The sequence below is a fragment of the Pan troglodytes genome, chromosome 15 (assembly GCF_028858775.2).
Source record: "Pan troglodytes isolate AG18354 chromosome 15, NHGRI_mPanTro3-v2.0_pri, whole genome shotgun sequence".
Lineage (NCBI taxonomy): Eukaryota > Metazoa > Chordata > Mammalia > Primates > Hominidae > Pan > Pan troglodytes.
The window spans coordinates 27,210,624-27,231,324 of record NC_072413.2 but is presented as its reverse complement, the minus strand read 5'-3'; the positions used below and the strand labels follow the sequence as shown (position 1 = coordinate 27,231,324).

Sequence of the window (20,701 nt, the reverse complement as noted above, 5' to 3'; positions counted from 1 at the left end):
TGTTTAAGTTCCTTATAGATGCTGGATAGTAGACCTTTGTCAGATCCATAGTTTGTAAATACTTTCTCCCATTCTATGGGTTTACTATTTACTCTGATGATAGTTTATTTTGCTGTGCAGAGGCTCTTTTGTTTAATTAGATCCCATTTGTCAATTTTTGCTTTTGTTGTCATTGCTTTTGGCGTCTTCATCATGAAATCTTTGTCCACTCCTATGTCCAGAATGGTATTGCCTAGGTGGTCTTCTGGGGTTTTTATAGTTTTTGGTTGTAACTTAAATCTTTAATCCATCTTGAGTTGACTTTTGTGTATGGTGTAAGGAAGGGGTCTAGTTTCCATCTTCTGCATATGGCTAGCCTGTTATCCCAGCACCATTTATCGAATAGAGAGTCCTTTCTCCATTGCTTGTTTTTGTCAGCTACATTGAACACCAAATTGTTGTAGATGTGTGACCTTATTTCTCGGCGCTCTACTCTGGTCCATTGGTCTATGTGTCTGTATTTGTACCAGTACCATCCAGTACCATGCTGTTTTGGTTATTATAGCCCTACAGTATAGTTTGAGTCAGGTAGTGTGATGCCTCCTGCTTTGTTCTTCATGCTTAGGATTGCCTTAAATATTTGGACTCTTTTGGTTCCATATGAATTTTAAAGCAAAACTTTCTATTTCTGTAATGAATGTCTTTAGTAGTTTGGTAGGAATAGCATTGAATCTGTAAATTGCTTTGGGCAGTATCACCATTTTAATGATATTGATTCTTCTTATCCATGATCATGGAATTTTTTTCATTTGTTGATGTTATCTGTGATTTGTTTGAGCAGTGCTTTATAATTCTCATTGTAGAGATCTTTCTGTGCTCGCTTCAGTAGCACATATACAAACATTGGAACAGTATGGAGAAGATTAGCATGGCTCCTGCACAAGGATGAGATCTTTCTCTTCCCTAGTTAACTGTATTCCTAGGTATTTTATTATTTTTGTGGCAATTGTAAATGGGCTTGCATCCCTGATTTGGCTCTTGGCTTGGCTGATGTTGGTGTATAGAAATGCTAGTGTTGATTTTGTATCCTGAGATATTGTTGAAGTTGTTTATCAGCTGGAGGGGCTTTTGGGTCAAGACTATGGGGTTTTCTAGATATAGAATGATGTCACTTGCAAACAGGGATCATTTGACTTCTTCTCTTTCTATTTGGATGCGCTTTGTTTCTTTTTCTTGCCGGGTTGCCCTGGCCAGGACTTCCAATACTACACTGAATAGGAGTGGCGAGAGAAGACATCCTTGTCTTGTGCCAGTTTTCAAGGGGGATGCTCCTAGCTTTTGCCCATTCAGTATAATGCTGGCTATGGGTTTGTCATAGACAGTTCCTACTATTTTGATGTATGTTCCTTCAATACTTAGTTTGTTGAGAGTTTTTAACAAGAAGCAATGTTGAATTTTATTGAAAGCCTTTTCTGCATCTATTGAGATGATCATGTTTTTTTTTCTTTAGTTCTGTTTATGTGATGAATCATGTTTACTGATTTGCATATGTTGAACCAACCTTGCATCCCAGAGATAAAGCTTACTTGATCGTGGTGGATTAGCTTTTTGATGTGCTGCTGGATTCAGTTTGACAGTGTTTTGTTTCGTTTGTTTGTTTTTTGATATGAAGTTCTGTCACCCAGGATGGAGTGCAGTGGTGTGATTTCGGCTCGCTGCAACCTCCACCTCCCAGGTTCAACTAATTCTCCTGCCTCAGCCTCCCGAGTAGCTGGGATTACAGGTGCGTGCCACCACACCCAGCTGATTTTTGTATTTTTAGTAGGGATGGGGTTTCACCACATTGCCCAGGCTGGACTCAAACTCATCATCTCAGGTGAGTCTCCTGCCTAGGCCTCCCAAAGTGCTGGGATTACAGGCATGAGCCACCGTGCCTTGTCCTATAGTTTGCCAGTGCTTTGTTGAAGATTTTTGCATCAATGTTCATCAAAGATATTGGCCTGACGTTTTCTTTTTTTATTGTGTATCTGCCAGGTTTTGATAACAGAATGCTATTTTCATAGAATGAGTTGAGGAGTCTCACCTACTCAATCTTGTGGAATGGTTTCAGTAGGAATGGTACCAGCTCTTCTTTGCACATCTGGTAGAATTTGGCTATGAATCTGTCTGGTCCTGGGCTTTTTTTTTTTTGGTTGATAGGCTATTTATTACTGATTCAATTTCAGAGCTCATTATGGGTCTGTTCCAGGATACAGTTTCTTCCTGTTTCAATCCTGGGAGGGTGTATGTGTCCAGGAATTTATCCATTTATTCTAAATTTTATAGTTTATGTGCATATAGGTGTTCATAATAGTCTTCTAGGGTTATTTGTATTTCTGTGGAATCAGGGGCAATATCCTATTTGTCTTTCCTAATTATATTTATTTGGATCTTCTCTTTATTAGTCTAGCTAGTGGTCTATTATCTTATTAATTTTTCAAAAAACAGCTCTTGGATTCACTTATCTTTTGAATTATTTTTCACATTTCAATCTCTTTGGTTTGGCTCTGATTTTGGTTATTTCTTGTCTCTGCTAGCTTTAGAATTCGTTTGCTCTTACTTCTCTAGTTATTTTAATTATGATGTTAGGTTGTTAGTTTGAGGTCTTTCTAACTTTTCGATGTGGACATTTAGTGCTATAAATTTTCTGCTTAACACTGCCTTTGCTGTGCCTCAGAGACTCTGGTATATTGTATCTTTGTTCTCATTAGTTTCAAAGAATTTCCTGATTCCTACCTTAATTTCATTATTTACCCATAAGTCATTCAGGGTCAGGTTGATTAATTTCCATGTAATTATATATTTTGGAGGAATTTTCTGATTCTTGAATTCTAGTTTTATTGCACTGTGATCTGAGAGAGTGGTTGGTATGATTTCAGCTTTCTGCATTTGCTGAGGATTGTTTTATGTACAAATATGTGGTTGATTTTAGAGTATGTGCCATGTGGCAATGAGAAAAATGTATATGCCATTACTTTTAGGTGGAGAGTGCTATAGAAATCTATCAGGTTCATCTGTTCCAGTGTTGAGTTCAGGTCCCGATATCTTTGTTAATTTTCTGCCTTGATGATCTGTCTAATACTGTCGGTGGGATGTTGAAGTATCCCACTATTATTGTGTGGGAGTTTAAGTCTCTTTGAAGGTCTCTAAGAACTTGCTTTATGAATCTAGGTGCTCCTGTGTTGGGTGTGTATATATACATATATGCATATATACCACAGTTAAGTCTTCTTGTTGAATTGAACCCTTAATCATTATGTAATGCCTTTCCTTGTCTTTTTTGATCTTTGTTGGTTTAAAGTTTGTTTTGTCATTAATTAGGATTGCAACTTCTACTTTTTTCTGTTTTCCATTTCATTGGTAGATTTTTCTCCATTCCTTTGAGTCATAGATGTCATTGAATGTGAAATGGGTGTCATTCCATGTGTATCTTTAAGACACATACCATTGTTTTGCTTCCTTATACAGATTGCCACTCTGTCCTTATTTTATCCAATAAGAAATGGTAGAAAACATAAAATTGTCTGAAAGTTTTCAAAAATACGTGCAGAAGCCATAAAATGACAGTTATTTTCTAGCCAAATATCAGCATCTAATGTATTATACCCAGCCATACGCTTATTGCAGAAAATTCTTCTGTTTTCAGTCTGTCTCATTTTTCCTGATACCTCCCTGCTTCTTGCTACTTATTTTAGCTCTAGATATAATTTAAACAATCACCCTTTTATTGAGCTCTACTGTACACTAGAATCCGTTGAGAAAGTCATTGACTTTCCCAGGAAATCAGAAGTACACAGATCAAAAAGTATACTGTGACTTGCAAAAGTCTATACATATACAAAGAACAGATAGGAAGGAGCAATCAAATCTGCCTGGAAGAGTCAAAGAAAGTGACTTCACCCTATTGTGATAACAACCTCAAAACCTTAATCCCATATTCCACAAATAAGGTTTCTCTCACACAATATATATATTCAGCTCAAGTTGGGTCGTCACTCAAGAATCCAGAATAAAAACGGTTCCACCCTTTCATAGTTTCCTCATTTAGAACAGAAGATTCCATATTCATCATGGCAGTAGAAGAGTCTACATCACGTCATCTCAGAGGCCACTGGCCAGAAACGTAGTTGTCACCCTCCTCGAGCCCCTACCACCCACTGCAAGATGGTTGACAAATATGGACAAATAGGTATAATATTTGATCAATGTTATTATCTCTACCACAGAAAGTTTCAGAAAGGTGATGAAATTTAAGCTGGGCTTTAAAGGCTACATCAAATTTGACAAATGGAATTGTGAGGAAAGCACATTAGAAGTAAAGAGTGAACGCACAAAAACAAGAGAACATCATGGTATGTAATGAAGAAATGTCCACTATTTGCTCTGTGGCTAAGACTAATAGTTATTATTCAAACATCTGTTCTCTTCTTTTCCTGTAGCAATAGAAGCTGTAGCTGGGCATAGGTTAACCTATCCGCAAACTTCATTGTGTTACCTCTTTTGCGTTTAAGCGTCACAACAGGAGGAAATTCTTATCTATGAAATGAGAGGAAAGATATGTACAATTTGTGGCATATACTTCTAAAGGAATAAATACGCCTTCCTCTTCTCTTTTCTTTCCATCACACTGGCCTACAGACACTTTGGGAAGGCATTTCTGTAGCATGTATGATAACAAACTATAGCAATGGCAGAGCAACAAGATGGAAAGGTACTACTTGATGGAAAGATACTACTTGATACTACCCAAGTGTCATAGGGTTCCTGAGTGGTGACCAAGAGAGATAAGTTTATTTCTATTGTGACTAAATCATACTCTTTTTGGAATCACTTTTTAAAGCAGGCAAATCTGTAACCTAATATGGCCTCTACTAGGTAATATTAGTTTTCTTTCTCTCTTTGTGTTATCTCTTGTACCTATAAAGATTTTTGCAATTAACATACAATTATAAATTTGAAGCTATAATTGAAAAAATAAATCTGCCTTGAGGTTGATTATTTTCTAGTACCCAGGTTGTGTATACATAGGTGAAGCAGTACATTTGATTTCAGAGATACTTCAGAGGCTTTTAAATTCGTTTGCTGTAGGACTAGTGTGCATATAGTACAATGATATAGGTTAAACAGAATAACCATCATGTTTCAGTGGCACTGTGAGATATATTTGAAAATATATCTGCCTATCACTGGAAGATGACTACACTGTATGATAGAAAATGGCATTGGTGGTGACAAGAGGGGAAGGGGGGCTGATAACTGAAGAAAATGATAAAGGGATAAGGAACCTCTTCCCAGCAAACTTGTAGTGAATTCTTCAATATATGAGTCACAGATTTTAGAGTAGGTATCTACACTGCAGGGATTGAGAAAACCTACTGTGCCCCAGATATTGCAAGAGCAGAGCAGGAAGTGTAGAAATATCAGGGAACCCAAGGATACACTTGAGAAACACCATGCTGGATTATAAATTTTGTGAAGGCATGGATATCTTGACTTTTGCATCCCTGGAACAATGGCTAGAATTTAGTAGGTAATCAAAAATATTTGTTCTTCACATCCCTAGTCATTGGCATTTCAGCAAATGGAAATTTCAATTTACCAGTTGTTCAGGCCCAAATCTTTAAAGTCATCCCTGATTCCTGTCTTTCTTGTACACTCTGTATCCAGGTCATCAACAAATCCTATTAGCATACCAGTCATAATAATTTCTGAATATTATGACTCCTAAGCAGGCCCACCATTATCACTCTAGTGCAAGCTATCATCACTTCCAGGCTCCAGGCTCTTAGCTGGACTTCCAGTTTATACCCTTGCTCCCTGTATTAGTTTCCTGTGGCTGTTGTAGTAAATTACCATAAAATGGGTGGCTTAGAGCAACATAAACATATTCCTTTATAATTCTGAAAATCAGAAATCCAAACTTATTCTCCTGGGCGAAAGTTAGGTACTGGCAGGGCTGGTTCCTTCAGTAAGCACAGAAGAGAATTAATTTCTTTTCCTTTTACAGTTTCTAGAGGCTGCCTGCATTCCTTGGCTAATGACTTTGCATCACTCTGACGTCATGCTCCCATGGTCGTATCACCTACTACTGGCCCTGATCTCACTACTTGTTGTAAGGATTGGTGTGATTACATCAGCGCTTTTGCACTTGCTCTCACCTCTGCCTGGAATATTCTACCTCCAGATATTCACATGCTTGGATTTCCAAGTGCATTCCAGTTTACGATTACGTATTATCTGACCGCAGGTCTTCTCTGAGCACCCCATGAGATACAGCAACCTCTCCTGTCAATCACCCACCCCTTATCTTGCTTTGCTATTTTTCATAGCACATTATGTCCATCTGAAATAGTATGTATTTGTTTGCTTGACGTCTTTCCCCCACTTTGAGAACAGTGTTTTGTTCACTGTTATGTCCCTAGCACTAGAATAGTTTCTGACACAGAGGTAAACTCAAGTATTAATTGTTAAATAATAAATGAAAGAATGCATGTTGAATTAGTGATTTCTAAACCAGTTTCATTAGATACCTTCTTGAAATAGTCATGGTTCTTTTGCTGTTTTCCCATTCTTCTTTTCTTAAACATGAACATCAAGATAATTTATTATCTTCTCTTCACAATAAAAACAATATAATTTTCCAATACTTTCATTGCAAGTGCTTATCACAAGATGAACATAACATCATAGGCTTGCCTAGATGACTACTGATACTGTTTATACATGGAAATATGTTCCAAATTAGAAATAAGTAAATTCCCATTAATTTTTTGAAATACAGTCTCTTTATAAGTTTGTAAGACTATTGGCATATACCTGATTGCAGAAAATACATACCATGTGCACTTACATTTATAGTTTAATTAACTAGCAGGCTTGAATTCATGGGAGGTTGCTCCAATTAGCTGATTGTGTTGAAGTAATGACAATAATATTTAGAGTTACTGTAACACTTTACCAACACTAATTACTACCCAAATTACTGTTGCATTGTCATCTCTCTTTTACAGATATGGAACAAAGGGATAAGGAAGTGACTTGCCTAAGTCACTGAGGAACCTAACATTGAGATTAGCACTCAATGATTCCTGGCTCTCAGAATGTGTGCTGCTACCACCAGGCCACACTCTTCCCTCCAGAGAGAAGATGTGTCAGCACGGAATTGTGCTGAAGCAAAGATGTGAAATAGAATGATTACATATCTACCTAGTGGGAAGATCTGGGGAAGAATCTATCAGTGCTGGCAGAGAAGCAAACCATACGACATCACTCATCCCCAGAAAGTGAAGTTAAGGGAAATAAAAAACAATCTACACCATTTAGAAAACACAGCCACCCCATACCCTTGGAAAAAATACACTAAAATATCTTCATCTGATTTGACCTCTAATAACATGAATAATTGTCTTATAACTCACTTTCTTACCTCTTGATTATTCTACAGATCCGGCACATATGAGCAAAATCTGATGAAATTCATTCATTTAATTTGAAGATTTTAATTATGTAGAAAAAGTAGGTTCGCATTCTTTCTTATTAATAGAGTTCAAAAGACTTAAGGCCTAGAGTCTAGCTTCAGCTATTAAAATTATACATCAGCATGTGTTTCTCCTTTATTAAGCAATGATTCATTATACCTTTCCCCTTAGAGGACACCCACACTTCTTTAAAAATAAGTTGGGCGAACACCGACTGTGAATGTGTTTTTGTTTTCCTAATAGAATATCAGTGGGAGTTGTACACACAGATCAAGAGCTGTACACACATTATTATCTCCAAATAATTAATATTTGTGTATTATTTCCCTTCATCTGGCTATACATGAATACAGAGGCACTGGTACTACTCATCACAAAATACAGTGGTAGCTGGTTCCAGGGCTGCCTTTGTGAATACTCCCTGCCAGTGGCTGAAGAGACTAGTGAAGCACCCCTGCTGAGTCCCCTCTCGTCCTCCTCAGGGAGTATGCACTAATTCTATCTTCTCCTATTGGGAAGGCAGCCAAAGGCAGAAGCAAGAAGGACAGCACTGTAGTTCCTAGAGAGAGGAAGGTGCCAATAGTCAGGAATGGAGAAGAAAAATGTAAGTTTTATAAAATAAGGATAACAGAAACAATGATTATTAGCACCTCAATCTTTCCATTATAGCCAAAGAGGAAAGTTCCATGACTGGCAGATGGAGTAACAGCATCCAATTGCAGTCTTATGTTTGCACCACATACATAGAATAGAATAGAGAAAGGAAACTACTTTAAGGATGTAAGCTGTGGAGTAGAGTCAAATGCAGACTGCGATGGTATTTTTGCCTAGTAGATTATGTGTGTCACACTTCGGCAAGCCCTTACCAGCTAGCTTGGCTCTCTGCTTGCTTTTGACCTTGGAAGTTTGACCAATAATTTAGTTTCAATTATTTATAGGAAAAACACTTAGCTATTTGAAAAAAAAGTAATAGGAGTTATTTCAAAGAATTTTTTATATACATAGGGCTACTAATAAAATGAGTTCAAGATATTTTGTTTCTATGGAGTGGGAAATGCACAGGATGAATGGGAGAGACACATTCAAATGAGCATTTTAGAAATGAGAGAGTAAGAAATACGTCTGTTGGCAAATCATCCTTCATAAATAATATCATGTTGAAAAATATAACTAATTATGTTATATATAAACTTGAGCAGGAGCACATTTCTGAACACTAGACCTTTTTATTACAGTATAGAAAGGAAAAATATGATTTTGTAGAGCCATTTTCTCAATGTTTACAATTAGAAACGAAAGGTGAATATTAAGTCGTTTAAAAATTACAATTCTTTAAATAGTTGAAAATCTCTTTATGATTATAAAAACATTAAATAGGATTTAAATGATCATTATGTTTATAAATATATTAATGGCACAATAAAGGTAGCATTTTTTCCCCTTAAATGCGTTACTTAAAAAATCCGTAAAATGAAGGGAAATTAATATCAAAAATTTGTTTTAATTAAAATTTCTCAGTTCCATGGTAACAATGTATTATAAGTAGCAAATGTGTAATTAAAGCAGTCACTATATGTATATTTAGATCGTCAATATGCAGTCTTCAATTTATTTAACAGAAAGTAGAAAACATTACAAAATGAGAAGCTTTGTGATGTTTTTCTTCATTTAATTCTGAGCTTTAATCCCTCCTCCCCAATTGTAATGTATAAATTCTATAATTTAGCCCCAATCTAAAATCCAGGAAAGAAAATATTTAGGAGGGAGATAATTAATTCAAAGAAGGTAAAAATATTAACTGTGTTGTATTACCAAGGCAATCAGAGAATGAAGGCACTGCTGTTTGAAAGTGGAAATTACCTGTAATTTTAGGATTTTAAATGAAGAACTCTATAACAGAGAGTGCAAATTTGGAAAACTATCCACATAAACTGAAATGTCTTTTCTTTATTTTAACCTATTCTGCATGAGAGAGCACCAAAGTCAGATTATGCATCTACAAATTTGGAGGCCTTCCACTTCTGAGATCTGAGAAGGAATTGCTTCTCTATGACTTGGCCTCTGGATTTAAAAGTATAAAGAGTATTTAAATGCCATGAAGCTAAACAAGGGTTGCTAGAGTAGTCCATCTCTATGGAAAAAATGGCTCCACCAACCTTCATAATGATGATAGCCTGGTTCGTGGACCTAGAAACACGGGCTCCAGAAATAAACTATCTTGAACAATATCTTGTGGTCCAAGAAATAGGCAGTGTAGACTTTGAAGTCTGAGACCAGATATCAAATAATGGCTTTGAGAATAAGTACTGGGAGAGTTACCCAACCTTTCAGTGCTTCAGTTTCCTTATCTATAAATATTTGGATAATAGCAGAATGTATTTCATTAGTGTTTTTGAGGGGTTCAGATCAGATGAACATGGAAAGATCTTGGCAATGTAGATTATTTAAATATTATTAAATTCACGTTTGCTATTGATGCTTTTACATGAAATTGTAAGATTTGCTTAAGTATAATCATACTTTACAATTCAGGAAAACCCCATTATTTTCTGAATTAGTAGATTATCAAGATGGTATTATATGATATGACATTATATAATAGGTAAAAATAACAAATATAATATATAATATACAATACAATATAACAAATAATTTCAGATCCAAAAGGAACCTTAGAGATTTTACTGCATAATCAATCACGACTCAGCTTAGAAATGTGAAGTGTATTCCCAAAATCAGTGTTGGGGTTTTTTTAAGTGTAAAACATAGGTTCCAAAACTAAAACTTAGAAAACATTTTTTTCCTCTCAAAGACATTAAGAGATTGGAAAGTGTGCTGTTCCATCGGACTCTCTATTAACTCTTTCTACTAATTCTATTTTTATTAGTTGAAGTAATCAACCTCTGTATAAATTGGCTGGTCTACCAAACCATTTAAGAATAACAGAAGGCCCTTGTGAAAGATTTGTACTTGTGTTAATGATGTCAGATGACAGGGTCAGGAACACACAGCAGAGATGCCTACTGGCAGCAGAGATATTTTTATATTATTAATCACATCCAAAAATTATCTTAGGAAAGTAGAATTAATATTCCCACATGCCATGGAAAAGCTGAATTGTTAATAGCCTCCCTAGGGCTTTGATTATTTCTGCGGCATTTTTAATGACTTTGTCAATGTTTAAACATTATAAACTATCACAATTTTTCCTCATAAAATGAAATCCAGTGCTTTGGAGGCCTTGCTTTCTTTAAAATAAAGGATGCTAAACTGCTTAAAAATTAATAGATGAGGCCGGGCGCAGTGGCTCACGCCTGTAATCCCAGCACTTTGGGAGGCCGAGGCGGGTGGATCACGAGGCCAGGAGATCCAGACCATCCTGGCTAACAAGGTGAAATCCCATCTTTACTAAAAAAATACAAAAAAAAATTTACCTGGGCGTGGTGGCGGGCGCCTGTAGTCCCAGCTGCTCGGTGGGCTGAGGCAGGAGAATGGCGCGAACCCGGGAGGCGGAGCTTGCAGTGAGCCCAGATCGCGCCACCGCACTCCAGCCTGGGCGACAGAGCGAGACTCCGTCTCAGAAAAAATAAAGAGAGAGAGATCCAGTTCGTACCTAACTGATAGAGATTTTAAAGATTTTATGAGCCAAAATTGCCTAATCTCCTAATTTCACACTGCTCAGGATAAATGTCAAGGATAGGGAAAGTGGTGAGGAGATTTTAGATAACTTTACAAGTAATTACATAACAAGACAACTTACAACTAGTACCTAGAATGGCCTGGCACACAGTAGGTGTTAAGCAAATATTTATCAATAAGTAAATGAGTGCTTTTCTCCACAAAAAAAAAATGGAAGTTTCTTGTGCTATCTTGTCTCTTGACATTAATTTTACATCAGCTCTGTGGCATTAAATGGAGTAGGGAGTAAGCTAGCAAGCTTTTGGACTGAAAAACAAAGGTTCTTATATTCTTTGTTGGGACATTATTCTCAACCAGGAGGCACTCAGGATAATTAAATTATAAAGGATGGGTAATGAGAAACTTTGGGAGAAAACATATGCGTATATGGAGAGAGTGAGAGAAAAAAGAGAGACTCCAAAAGATATATTTTAAAGTATATCAAATCTACAAAAGTTAGTATGCTTTTAATTTTATTATATATACAAGGGAATTTTGGTAATCTTACACTAGTTGTCAGAATAATCTCAAACTATTTAACTTCTTAAACTTTAATAATTTTAGGAACTATTTTAACTAAACTAAATTGCCTTCATGAACAAAATTTAAATATACTTATAGATACATTGTTTTCAGACATACTGATACAAGGTATTGTAAAAGAGAATTTAGCATTGATACAAGTTGAGTGATATTATAGCATCAAACAAATTAAAGTCTTCTTAAATGTATTAAATACCTTCATGTAGAGAACTGATGTCTTGGGATAGGAGAAGGTGCATTTGTTCTAGTATTTTTCTTCATTGTGGCAGGTTGAGATGAGTGACTTTGGAGCAAATTTTATAAAGAAAACAAAGCCTTGATTCCTAGCAAATATATATTTTATTTACATTAAATTATTTTTCCATGTATTCATTTAGCAAACAGTTTTTGAGCCTCCACAATATGCTAGTCATCGCCCCTGAGTCCCATAAATAAAATGAAAATGAAAATTCAGGGACATGAATGGAGCTGGAGGCCATTATCTTTACCAAACTAATGCAAGAACAGAAAACCAAATACTGCATGTTCTCACTTATAAGTGGGAGCTAAATGGTGAGAACACGTGAACACATAATGGGGAATCACACACACTAGGGCCTATTGGAGATTGGAGGGTAGGAGGAGGGAGTGGATCAGGCAAAATAACTAGTGGGCACTAGGAATAATACCACAGTGATGAAATAATCTGTAAAACGAATCCCCATGATACAAGTTTACCTATATTACAAACCTGCACATGCACCCCTGAACTTAAAAGTTAAAAAGTCAAATAATAAAATAAAGTACTTAAAAATTTGAAATTAAGAAAACTCAGGGAGTTTACTGTTTATTCAGTCAACCCTTCTCAGAGGACAGTTATGTAGCTAGGAAGACTGCCTAGGACTAGAGTGGAGTATCATTTTGGAGATGCAAAGAGGTCTCTGAAGAGAAAGTAGCATATAGAAAGGATCGTGGCTAACCACTGGGTAACTCTTTCTTGGTTGATCTGCCTTGTGTTGATTCAATAATAATAATAATAATACATTGCAGTGATAATATAGAATATTCATAAATGATAAACATTTTCAGAGAAGACTAGGAAATCAATGTCAATTAAGATTCAGGCTAAAATTTGAAGTTATGAAATTTGCTGGTGCCTTGAAGCTATTTGCTCACAGGAGGGTGACTTTCTGGAAGAACTCTTTGAACAGGTTTTTTTCAACCAACAAAACTTCATAATAGCGTAAAATGAATGATCCAGATTTATAGCTTCAGGCAGCATCTTTTGATTACCATTTTGTGTATTATACCTGAGAAAAAGGAAGTGTAAACAATCAATTATATAAGATTCAAATATTTTGAAACCTCTCTCTCTCTCTCTCTGTCACAAACACACACACACACACACGAAACAAACAAAAAACAGAAAAATAAATAGAAAGTGACCCAGAATTCTTGTTCTCTAATTGAAATATGTAGACTTCGGAGGTTAAGTAATCAAGATAGAAATCCTGCCCGTCCCATTTATTATTGTGTGATAATTTTTTATGATCCTCAGTTTCCTTGTTTGTCAAAATGGGGCTAATGATATTTTTGGCATTGTTTGCAAGAATTAGAAGCAATGTATGTCAAGAGCTATACACAATTCAAGTATTACTTGACCAGAGGTTTTATCTAAAAGAAAAGATGTCCATCCAGCTAATAGCAATATTTTTTTCAGAGTCAACAGTGTCTAGATATTTAAAAAGTGAAAACTCCATTTACTTGATTTCAAATCTTACTCCTGTATTGTTTTAAATTCATACTAATCTGCTATATTAATCACTTGGGCTTTTGAACACTTTTGTAGAAAAGACTTACAGAAGATTTGCACTTCATCCTTAGATGCTTTGTTAATTTTAATTCATTTCAGAAAATGTCTAAAGTCTTTAATGAAGTGCTATCTTCATTTATTAGTTGTACTATAATTCGGTGAACTTCAGCAGCTCAAAGTAAAAGGATGACATAATCAATTATAATTGTTTTAGAAATGTTTTTGCCTTAATTTTTTTAAAAGCTCTAAGGTAATAATAGCACTTTTCATCAGCAAAGTACTTTATAAAGGTGAACAGGAAAAAGTGTTCTCTGGTGGTTCAATAAGACATTGAGAGTTCAGAAAATCGAGGCTGTTTCTTTCTCCTTTATTGATTTCAATGATTTTTGGATAACTTCCCTAACATAGGTGGTGCTCTTCATATATAATGTTTCTTGCTTTACAATAGGTCAAAGAACTATTATCTGGCTACTTCTCTTGTATAGGATAATTAGATAATTCCCCCCACCATCTATGTCACCCTATTTCTTACTTGTCTTTTCTGGCTTTATTTCCTAGCTTGTATATCTTTTACTATTTTATATATTGGGAGATAATGATGAATATTAATCTAAAATAAAGGCTTCAATTTGGAGACAGAAGACGATCAATTTAAATTTCGATTATCTCTTAAATTGGCTGCATGGCCTTGGGCAAGTAACTTTACTATGCTGAATTGTTTTCTTACATGTAGAGTTAGTGTTAATTGTTTCTTACAGCTGATCTAAGGAGTAAATTAAATATATTTGATATGTATTATTATCACCTAACTAGGCCTCTGATTGGCTTCGTCATTTGGTGTAGTACTTGAAATCATAAAAAGGTTTCTCATCTTGCTTTTATTAAAAAATACAAAATATTTACAATGAACCACTGTCACTGAAATTTCTACCTACTTTTTCTGCTTTCCCCAAAACACACACACACACACAGCTTCTCATTATGTCTATTATCTCATTTCCTGCTAATTCTCTTTCTCTCTTATGAATTCCTTTTTAGCCATGCTAGCATCCTTGCCTTCTCTAAACATATAGAATTACTCCTACCTCAGTGCCTTTGCACCTATTCTTCCTTTTTCTGGAAATTTCCTCCCATGGATAGCTTACTCTCTCAGTTCCTCCAAAGTTTTGCTTAAATGTTAAAATCTGATTGAGACCTCTGATGATGCTGTATAAATTACCATGTTTCTCACTTCATTCTTCCAGCACTAGCTATCTCCTTTCCCTGCTTAATTTTTCTCTATGTGTATTAATTATCTATTGTTTTATATCAAATTACTTCAAAACTTCATGGCTTAAAACAACAACAAAAATTTTTTTTTACATTTTCTGTGGGGCAGGCAGGATTCCTGGCATAGCTTTACTACATGCCTGTGGCTCAAGATCCCTCATGAGATTGTTTTCAAGCTTATGGCTGGGGCTGTGGTCTCATCTGAAGGTTTGTCTGGGAAAGAGTATACTTCTAAGTTTGTTCCTGTGATTGTTGGTCAGATTCAGTTCTTGTGGGTTGTTGGACTGACAGCCTCAGTTTCTTGAAGTCTGTTGCCTGGATGCCACCCTCAGTTCCTTGCCACATATGGCTCTCCATAAACTCAAAACACAGCCATTGGCTTTCCTTAGAGAAAGTGAGACAAAGTGAGAATTTCCAAGACAGAAGTTGCGTTATGTTTGTAACCTACACTCTGAACTGACACTTATACGATATTCTATTTATTAGAAATAAGTTACTAGGTTTAGCCTACACCCAAGGGAAAGACATTATACAAGGGGGTGAATACTAGGGAGTGAAGATCATTACAGGCTATTTTAGAAGCTAACTAAAACACCATGCTTGTATGGAATTTTGCCTGTTTTGTTCACTGTTATATCCCAAGAGTTTAGAACAATGCTTGACACATAGTGTATTTTCTATACATATTTGTTGAATGCATGAATCTAATACAGAATCTGCATGTAGTTGGTGTATAATAAATGATGGTTACATTATACATTCTTAAATAAGAATTTTCCTAATCATTCTTGTTATTCCTTAAATTATTTATATTGGATTTGATTTTCTATGATGCTACTAAATTAGATAATAAGAAAGAGCATCATAGGATGCTTCCTCTAAAATTTTCATGCTTTAGAGAAAATATACTTCCTTTGGCTATCAAAGCTGCAAATTATAGGAAGATCAGGATGGCTACATCAAAGACTATAAGAGACTAGTAGCAAAGAAAATTAAAGGTTGATAATACTCATCAGATTAGACTGTGTGTGTAGCTCAAGGCTTTGATGGAAAAATGAGGTTTATGGGGGAAAAAATCTGAAGATTTCTGATTCATAACAGCTGTAAAATTTTATGTTTCTATTTTTATTTTCTTTTCTGAAGAAGTCTGGATTGCTGTTAAGGAATCAGTATTCATTTCTAAAAGCCCTTCTCCTTCATTAAATAAAGAACTTACCCTCACTTAGACATAGTTTACCAGGGATTTTATAACTTTTAATGTCATTGAATTAGGGAAATCCTAGAATTAGAAATCAGCAGTACAAGAACATCCAAAGCATAAAGAACATCTTGTTTCCATTTGAAGCTAGGTGAGATTCAACTGAAAAAAAGTATACAGTTTGATTATCTCAACAACATCTGTTTCTCTTGTTTTTAACTGTTCTTGTGAGTTAATGAATAAATGACAGGTGCTGAAGGAGAGGAATGCCAATAGAGGTTGACTAGGAATGGGCTGCTTTCCTTAATGGCAACTGTGCAATGCCAGAAGGCCTAGATGTTCTTCAAGCTGGTGGAAGATACTAAGCACCTATCCTGTGTGTGATCCAGGACAGCAGCCCCTGAAGAGGAGCTGAGAACCACATCTAATGTGATACCTGTGTGATATGTCTGATGAAACAGGAAAACAATCACTCTTTGCATTTTCACTTTGATTCATCTTTGCTCTTTATACTGTTACTTCAGTTAATCAGTAACTTCTTACTTAAGTTATTCCTGAAAATAATCGGTAACTTCTTACTTAGGTTATTCCTGACAATGTCAGTTAATAATTGGTAACTTTTTACTTATGTTACTCCTGAAAATGAGGTAGTTGTATGTTCAGGAACTGACACATCTACCTTTCAGTTATACTGGACCTGACTGCTTAAAGACCTTGTCATCATATTGAGGAGATGAAGATCCTTTTCACCTCTTGTGGCCATTGACCCCAAGAAATGGACATTAAAGTTTGTGCCCAAAACAGAAGGGTGCAACAATTGCATGTCTCAGTTGTACACTTACTTCTTCAGGACCAACGAGTAAGGGAAATCAACTGCACAAACACCTACACTCTGATGCTAATTTGGTCTATGTGAAAGTTTTAACTGAAGAAGGATGGAGACTCACACTCTGTATATTGGAGATGGAGGGAGTTGGTGAGGCTGAAGCCCCCTTCACTTCCTCCATGAACCCTATACCACAAGGAAGGCAAGGAGTGGTTGTCTAATAGCCTTCCTTTGAGAAAACAAAAGCCTTGAGGGTATTAAGTGACTTTTCTTAGAACTATACAGCTTATTAACACCAGAATTGTAATTTTAAACAAGCAATCAGGAAGTACTGGAGAAAAAAATATTTAAATGATTACACCAAGAATAAAAATAAACTTCTCTTTATCAGCAGTGAGATTAGAAAGATGACATTTTTTCTTTGATATTATCTGGAAGTTAAACTGATGAGTGTCTGAGAGAATACACTTAGTTTCTCTGCAAACAATTGAAATATTAGATCATTTTAATTATATTAAAATTACTCTCGTGTAAGCTGCAATCGCATTTGTGCAGCAGCAATGGAATATGAGAAAGTGTAAGTGCAGGGGAGTTGAAGGCTTTAATTAGAATTGAAAAACAAGAACACTGATGTACTATTCCTTTTAGAATAGATCTAGCTTCATTTAATTTAGAATTCAAAGATTTGCAAAAGAATGGGACAAATATGGTTAGGCGAGAGGTAGCAAAAAAGTGTAAAAACAGTCAGCAAAAATATGCTAAATAAAAGCTGTTACTTACATTAGCACTTAACAGAGTAAACAAGAAAAAAGATTGTTGTACTAATAAAGACAAAGGTAACAATACAGTTGTAACAATTCAGGTTTAAAACTGTATTTCAATCATTTAGAAGGCATTAATAAAAACTGCTGTTAAACCAAATATAAACAACTGTGAAAGGAAAGATGTAGCATTGTCTTGTGGATAGAGCATTGAACTAGAAATATCTTTCCTTGAAAATTCTTTGCAGCTGGGCCTCTGATTCCTCATGAGGCATAGGGAAAGGCACTTTATTCCTCAACGCCACTGTTTTCTCATCTGCAAATCAGAACCCATAAAAAATCTCAACCCTATATAACTCCTGGACATACCATGTGATGTATTGGTTCTATTTCAGATATGCAGAAACTTGCAAAAACATATCTAAACATTTCTTCTGTATCAATTTATTTGGCCTTGCTGCTTTTTCTCTATAAGATAAGACCAGGGAAGCTTTAGCATATTAAGCAAATCAAAGTAAAGTTGCTCTTTTGGAACTGAGGAATGCAAGGAACACCACCCTCCCACCTACTCAGCTACCCTCATTTGCTCCACTCTGTCTGCTTCTAAAAGGGGCTTCACAAAATCCCACAACTCTGTTGATTACAGTTCTAAAATTCTCATCTTCACGATGCTCGCAGCTGAATATTTTGGATGAATCAAATAAATATTTTTCTCCACTTTTCATTCAGCTTTTTTCATGTATAGAGTTTTAATAGAATGATAATTTTAAACCACATTAAACCATAAAAGGTATTATTAAGATCCAAGCTTTAGAAATTTTTTCTTCTCAATCAAAAAGTAAGTAAAAAACAAAATTACTGAATCCTGAAGTTATGTTTCGATTTGTTGGATAAGACCAAAAATAAACATCTCCTGCAAGAATTCCTGCTTTTAAAGAATTCAATTCAAAGGAAATCCAAGTGTCAGTAAAAAACTCTTCACACTAAAAATTAAGACTTGATACCCGAGTTCTAGCCCTGGTTTCTTCTTTAATTGACCACATGGTTTTGAAAACTTCCCAAAATACATTTCCTCCATATTCCATATTTACATAATATGTAAAATGGGAATCATACATAAGTGATAAGCTGTATAGAGATAATGTTTATAGTGAACAGTGGGGTCAGGGCTCATAGCCTCTTTGGTTATTTTAGTAAAGGCATAGCTTTTTTTTGGCTACATATTTTATGTATGAGAGAAAGAAGAGAATATACGTGTATATACACACATATACACATATACACATGTACACATATATACACATATACATATATACACATATACACATACATATATACACATATACACAATACATATATACACATACATATATACACATATACACATATATGTGTATAAACACATATATATGTATAAAATTATCTACCAATAGATTTCTAATATGAAGTCTCGCTGTGTCTCTCTGAACTAAAACTGATTCTTGCATTTGTAATTTCAAATCACAATATCTGAGAAGAAACATGACCAGTGACTATCAAATGAGTCAGAAAACAAAAACGGTTATACCTCAGGACATTAAGATACTATGAATATAGACCCAGAACCCACATACATTGGAAGGAAAGACATGTTAAATTAAAAGACTTTTCTGTGATTTCAAAATTTTAATATGTTATTCTTTAATGGTTCCTTTATACCTTCTACTACCCCTCCGTTCACTCACACCTGCTCAAAGTCACTCCTCCTCCTCTCCGCTCCTCCCTCCTCCTCATTTTCTTCAGTTCCACCACTGAATTTTCCAGCTCACTCATGTATCAAAGTTCTAATTGGTTTCTGGATTTTCTACAAACCTACAGTGACTTTTTCTTAACTTTGCCCACATAGTTACAGGACATATAATTATACTAAGATGTGGATAATGTTTAAGTCAGTTAAAAGAATTAATGCATATCCCATTAGATAAGAAGCTATTAGATGAATAGCAGCAAAGTGGGTGTTGGCATTCTTACACTTCTCTACTTAAATCTCAGAAAATTGAAATCATCAAAAGATAGAGCGGTTTGGCTGTCAATACTACATTATTACTCATGTCCTGACCAACTCTTCTTTGTGCAACGTTCATTTTATTATAATGACAACTAAAGAAAGGTATTGCATTAGCACTTTCTTGATCAGACCCTATTAAGGGTATTTTGAAGTAAATCCCTTCAAATTGTTTGAATGTAAAAAGGAGTCATTTTGATTATGTAGATGACATCTTTGTCATTTGAAAAGTATCAAAACAAAAATTTCTAGACTTTAAACTAAAATACACCCTTTTCTTCAGTTCCAATAAAGATGCAACACAATATGACATTAATTTTTAATATACACAAAATTTTCACCATGTTTTATATAAAAACACATCACAGTCTGATATATTGGCTATTTTACTTGTAAATAATTCATTTATGGATAAAAGCTCTTAGATTAGAATTTTAAAGTACTTTAACAGTAGAGTGTTTAATGTACACAGGCACACCTAGTTTTATTGTGCTTCACTTTACTGCATTTCACAGATTTCACACTTTTTAAAAATGAAGGTTTGCAGTAACCTTGCATGGAACAAGTCTGTTGGGACTATTTTTCCAATGTCGTGTACTCACTTCATGTCTCTATGTCACATTTTGGTAGGTCTAGAAATATTTTTAATGTTTCACTATTATTACATCTGTTATAAAGATCTGTACTCAATGATCTTTAATGTTACTATCATAATGTTACCCCCAGCCACATTCATGTAAGTTGACAAACTTAATCAATAAATATTGTCTGTCTGACTGCTCCACTCACCGCCCATTCCCATTCCCCCATCTCTCTCCCTCTGCTCAAACCTATCTACTCCCTGAAAAACAACAATATTGAAATTAGGGCAGTTAGTAACCCGACAATGGCCTTTAAGTGTTCAAGTGAAAGGAAGAGTCTCACATCTTTCACTTTAAATAAAAAACTAGAAACTATTGAGCTTACAGAGGCAGGCATGTCAAAATCCAAAACAGGCCAAAAGCTAGACTTATTGTGCCAAACAGTTAGCCAAGCTGTGAATGCAAAGGAAAAGTTCTTGAAGGAAATAAAAAGCACTACTGCAATGATAAGAA

The 20,701-nt window shown here is 35.2% G+C and overlaps 1 long non-coding RNA gene and 1 other non-coding gene across 2 annotated transcripts in view; one reads left to right on the top strand and one right to left on the bottom strand.

The window, feature by feature from the left end:
* LOC129136967 (uncharacterized) overlaps positions 1-20,701 on the bottom strand; it is a 208,335-nt gene that overhangs the window by 55,055 nt on the left and 132,579 nt on the right. The window lies entirely within an intron of this gene.
* Positions 853-960, top strand: LOC112205410 (U6 spliceosomal RNA). The gene has a single exon (XR_002939377.1). It is a non-coding gene; the product is annotated as a U6 spliceosomal RNA (small nuclear RNA).